At 34.2% G+C, this 5,731-nt stretch overlaps 1 long non-coding RNA gene across 1 annotated transcript; it reads right to left on the reverse strand.

Annotated features, from left to right (window-relative positions):
• Window positions 1-2,215: 2,215 nt before the first annotated feature.
• Window positions 2,216-5,300, reverse strand: LOC107842061. Its single transcript, XR_001665586.2, has 2 exons — window positions 4,863-5,300; window positions 2,216-2,565 (listed from the first exon to the last, which is right to left on the reverse strand). It is a non-coding gene; the product is annotated as an uncharacterized LOC107842061 (long non-coding RNA).
• Between the last annotated feature and the right edge of the window lie 431 nt (window positions 5,301-5,731).

A 5,731-nucleotide genomic window follows, 5' to 3' on the forward strand; every position in this document is an offset into this window, starting at 1 on the left:
AGGTCCAGTAAGTTGAATTGCCCCTTCCTTAATTAAGGCTTCAATCTTGTTCTTAAGGCCATAGAAATTCTCGGTGTTGTGCCTAATACCTCCAAAATGATATGAACAATCTTGGAACGATCAAACCATTTTGGAATAGGATTTGGGATTTTCCCTTCAATTGGTTGTAGCACACCTGCTGTTTGCAATTTTTCAAATAACTGGGCATATGACTCGGCTAATTTTGTGTAGTTGCGAATGTTTTGACTTTAGGATTTAGACGGACTTTAGGTGTAACATGCGGGCAATTTTGGTTGGTTGCAGCTTAGATGGGTTGGTATGGATTTAGAACTTGGTAAAAAAGAGTTGGAAGTTGATAATAGTTTGCTTGGGTATTGTAGACAGGATAAGGAGTTGGTGAAAGTTGATAGAGTAACTGGAAAGTTCCAGCATATTAGTAAGGATAAATAGGCTGATGTAGTTGATTCGGGTATAGAGGAACTTGATTTGGCTTGTATCTTTGGTTAATCAGGAGGGAAAATACATCTGCTTTCTTCTCTTTGTTTCCATTGATGGAACCATAATGAATTGCTTTATTTGCAGCTTACAAAGTTGTATAGTCTTGAATTCTCCCTAATTTGATCCCATCTTCCAAGATTTCTCCTATTCTAACGACTTCTATGAACTTTTGTCCCATCATAGTTATTATTTTCTCATAGTAGAGGTTGTTATCTTGGCATTTAATGAAGGTAGCAGTCATTTCACTTTCGTTCATTGGTGGCTGGACTCTAGATGCTTCTGCCCTCCAACGTAGAGCATACTCATGAAACGTCTCAGTTGACTTCTTCTTTAACTTAGCCAAGTAGAACCTATCTGGTGTGATTTCAATGTTGAACCTAAATCGATCTATAAATTCTTGAGCCATATTATTCCATCCATTCCATTTATGAAGATCCTATTGTATGTACCAAGCAAGAGCTTCACCAGACAAGCTTCTTATGAACAATTTTATTCTAATAATTTTGTTTCTTCCTACTCCTACCAACTTGTCACAGTAGCCTCTTAAATGTGCATATGGATTACCAACTCCGTAGCATCTTAAATGTGCATATGGATTACCAACTCCATTAAACAAATCAAATTTTAGAGGCTTATATCCTATAGGCAAGTCAATGTCAGGTTGCACACACAAATCCTCATACTCTAGGCTTTTGATTCCCCTAGTAATTTGGAGGTTTCTCATTGCTTTCTTAAGATCGCAAATTTTTTTTGCTAAAACATCATCGACCTTTTCCTTGGCATCTTTCTCCATTTTCTCATACTGGTGTACCTCGGGTTGGAATTTGATCATGATTGGATTGGTAAATATTTTATTTTCTACTGCATATATAAGATGAATATGTTGAGCTTAAGAAGTGGAAACATGTGCCCCTTGTATATGCTAGGATGGATAATTTTGTATGATGGGAGTATTTTGGATTGGATAAGGCGGACGATTATAAGATTTATTAATGGGTGGTTGGTTTGTGAGAGTAGTATTAGGTAATGGATAGGTGTTAACAGGTGGTGATACGTGGGGAATATGAATGAATGATGGATTAGAAGGAGTATAATAGGTAGTGTAGGTGGGTGGTTGACTTTGTGGAGGAGTATAGATAGGTAGTTGATTTGGTATATATTTGCGGGGGTGGTTGAAAGTAGATTATTGTTGGTAGGTAGAGGATGTTGAGGAGGAAAGTGTTCGGGGACCAGCGAATCAAGCGATGGAAAACGTGGTGGATTTGGTGCAACATTTCTAGGTTTAGGAAATGGAATTTGGAGTGTAATGGACAAATTGGTCAAGTCCTTAACCCGATTCAGTTCTCCACATAGATCCTCAATCTCTTGAGTCAAACGGGCAATGTGCTCGTCACGTTGAACAACAGTTTTATTTTCAAGAGTTTTCGGGGGTCCCTAGGAATTGCAGTATTGCTAGTACCAATTGAATTAGATGTGGTTGGATCAGACCTAGTGATTCGTCTTCCTTGAATAGCCCAACTATGTCGTGGTAATATTGAAGCCTTGGACCTTGTGAAATAAGGATGGTCGGCCAGTTCGATTGTCAACACGAATCAACTTTATTTGGGGAATAAAATAAAAGGAAAAGGAAAATAAAATACAAATGATGTTACTTTTAAATATGAAGATTAAGTAAAGTCGTGTTCATATCAATTCAATAAATCATGTAGCACACGAGTTGTCAAGTAAAGTCAAGTAAATTATGTAGACAAATACATCAAGTAACAATGACGCATCCTAATATGTATGGGACCTCTTTTATGCTGGAGGTTGGCCTAACGATAATTGAAGGATGAAATGTGCCCTTATATGTCATTCCATTACTCTTTGATCAATTAAACTTTAATATGTTTATAAAAAAAATTGAAGTACATGAATAGCTTGTAGCTATTAAATAAAATACAACATAAATAATCCTAATAGGCTAAGTTCAAATCGTCGTCATGTCTCGACTTTCTTCATATTGCCGACATTGCTAAGGCACATCTTTCATTGTATCAAAGTTTGAAAGCTTAATAATGATTCATTCTGCAAAACAAAGGGTGAGATTATACATTCCAACTAAAGTACAATCAATTTAGAGCAAATAGTCTATATATTGGCACAGTCATCCTTCAAACATGCACACAAATTATGATCATGTAACCCTTCGACATTTGGATAGGTTGACTAATAGACTTAATACACCAAGGATATTAAGCCTCCTAGGTTCGTAATGATGCACGTACCTAAAGAGGTGTTGGTTAGCTCTATCTTAAATTTTTCTAAGATTTGGGTAGACACAGACTTGAATTTCCTATATGAGCAGGCACGTGGTCCCACGGCAGTAAAACTCCGGCTCACTCCATGTATGTGCCGACTCTCTAAAGTAAGGTGATTTGAAAGAATTTTCAGAAAGTACAATGTACAATCCACGTGTACAATGTGTGTGAGGGTCAGTTTTTCAAAGTGGATGAAATATGAACGGAATGCCAATTTATATAAAACGATAAACAAATAAGCAATTTATAGCAAATAAATAATTTAAGTCACACAAACATGATAAATAAAGGCAAATATAGGACAAAACAAATAACAATAAAAAAATATGATTATTAACCTAAGTTTGTTATGGTTAAGAACCTAAATTCCCAGTGAAGTCGCTAAGCTGTCGTACCCCCATTTTAACACGGATCAAATCTAGGTACAACATATTGGAAACTTCTAAATTAAATTTAAGAAAGTCGCCACCTAATTAATTCTTTGGTGAATTAGGACACCTATTATAAACTATGTCATTGAAAGACTTCATTTTAATGTCTTTTTATCCTATGATTCTAGGTAAGGGTTCTAATTATCCAAAAGGGAAGGGATTAGGCACCCTAAGAGATCCATCAACTACAGTTAACGGGTCAAACTTAGGTAAATAAAAAAGCCATGTGTAAGGATGCAATATTTTTAAATTAAAAAAAAAGGGTAACTTTAATCAATGTTTGTAAAATATCATTTGTTGGTTGCAAAAATCCTAACTGGGAAATAAACTGAAGATAAAAGATGGTATTGAAAACTTATCTATACTTTGTCGAAAAATGAAATCAACCTTGAGTTGGAAGACTGAAGACATTTACGGGAAAAGAAAGAGTGTGTTGTTAGAAACTGAAGGTTGCTTTGCAAAAAATAGTCTTTTTTTTTTTGTGAAAATATTTAACTAAAGCCCAACTTGATGGATAAAAGAAGGAATCACTTTTTAGGATCCAAAAGGTGGTTAAGAAATTACTTATTTTACCATTCTTATAGAGCGATTTTAGCTTATGTGACATAATTAAAACCTACTGCTAAATAACATAAAAACTACGACAAATCACATAGCTGGAATGAAATATCAATCACATCCCTAAGCAAGTAACGCAAAAGAACAAAAAGAGAGATAAAATGAATCAAAATCACATCTAGCTCTCGATGGAGAGACTATTTCATTTGTGGTTTGCTTTAAAGCAGTGAAAAGCTGGAAACGCGCAAGGATGTACAAACTCCATGTGGTTGCACAGTCATTGAGTCTCAAAACGGGACTCTTTGGCTCCGGTGTTCATGTAATAGAGAAAAAGAAAAAATATAGTGAAATGATAAAAACTTTAATGTGAAAGTGTAAAATAAATTCATTAGAACGTGACTCAGGATAACACACATCCATGACACAGAACCTCAAATATAATAGAAAGAAACACAAAGAATTTATCATTAGCACATGGACTAAAAAAAACATGGCATTTCAAGCTCAAGGAGGCATTTTCAGTAACTTTAAATAACGAAATACCCAAAACATACAACCTCTGCATGCTAGTATTAGTCTAAACATATCCTTATTCTAGCATATAAATATTATAAACTCTCAAAAATTCAGTTTTTCAGTTACTTAACTAATCAAGTCATCACCTGGTCATAAGGTGGGTTGGTCATGGCTAGTTCACACATCTCATTATTGAATAATTTTCTTTAAGAAAAATAGGAAATCCCAGGCGAAAAATATGACTTCTAATATAAACAAAATGCTACAAACAATCTTCCTAACTTCTTTATGTCACGAGTTAATTTCTAACAGTATTTAAACACGAATGATAATACATATATGCATCGGTTACCTAAGGAATTATCAAGATACTATACATATGATCTCTAACTTCTAAGTCATACTTAGTATACAGCCCACTCACAACATTTAACCGGATGAATTAGCCAATAAATCTTCTAGCACATAGATTTCATAATACCATAGAAAGCTTAACACATAATTTTTAAATTACAAAATACCTTAAATTTCTAGAAATAAAATTTGGTTAAGACCTAACCTTCTGGTGGGCAGTGAACTAGGGATCGTTGGCCTTGAATCTACTCTCTCAAGAACAGATCGAACCAACTGAATCTATCAAAGAGAGTCTAGATCGAACCAAATGAATCTACTAAGAGATAGTTTATAGGACACAAGTGGATGACAGTATCTAAGTAATTTTGAAGATGTAGTTGACGTTCTTGCTAGTGCAAAAGCCCCTTTTGTGAGTGTTCATGCCTGGTCCTTTGTTAAAAGACAAGGTCATATTTATAGGAGAAAAGTGCTAGGGCTATCTCCTTGGGCGGGAATTATAGTTTTGATATTGAACGTTTGAAATTCAAATGTTGGAGCTAGGGTCTACTTAATCCTCACGTGATTGAGCAGATATTACCCTAAAAATGGAAAGAGGCGTTCTGCCATGGCTGAAAGGAATCAGAGTTTAGTTGGAAAAAGAAAAGATAAGGGAGAGGCCGTGAATCTATTACATCTATTAAATATCCGCACCCCCTATAAGGTATTAAAGTCCAGTAATTCAAAAAATACGGAAGTGATATTTAATAGATGTAATAGATTTATTAGCTTTATTAGGTTTCTAGTGAATCTATTTTTATTTGTGCGTGGATATTCCTTAAATTTTGTTTTAATATCTTTTAATGATTTACTTTTTTTTGTAAGATATATTCATTTGGTTTATTATTTTATCCTGTAGTAATTATAGAGTTACAAATTTCTGTATAATAATTTATCCTAACTGTACTGTAATGTATATCTAGTTCTAGATTTTCAATGTTATTTATTATCTTGTGTTGTTCTTCTCGTAATGCGTTTTTTAAATTATATAAACTATCACATATACTTTTATCTAAATTTTCTAAGGTTTTTTCTATC

Source organism: Capsicum annuum, chromosome 9, assembly GCF_002878395.1.
Source record: "Capsicum annuum cultivar UCD-10X-F1 chromosome 9, UCD10Xv1.1, whole genome shotgun sequence".
In the NCBI taxonomy this organism is placed as follows: domain Eukaryota; kingdom Viridiplantae; phylum Streptophyta; class Magnoliopsida; order Solanales; family Solanaceae; genus Capsicum; species Capsicum annuum.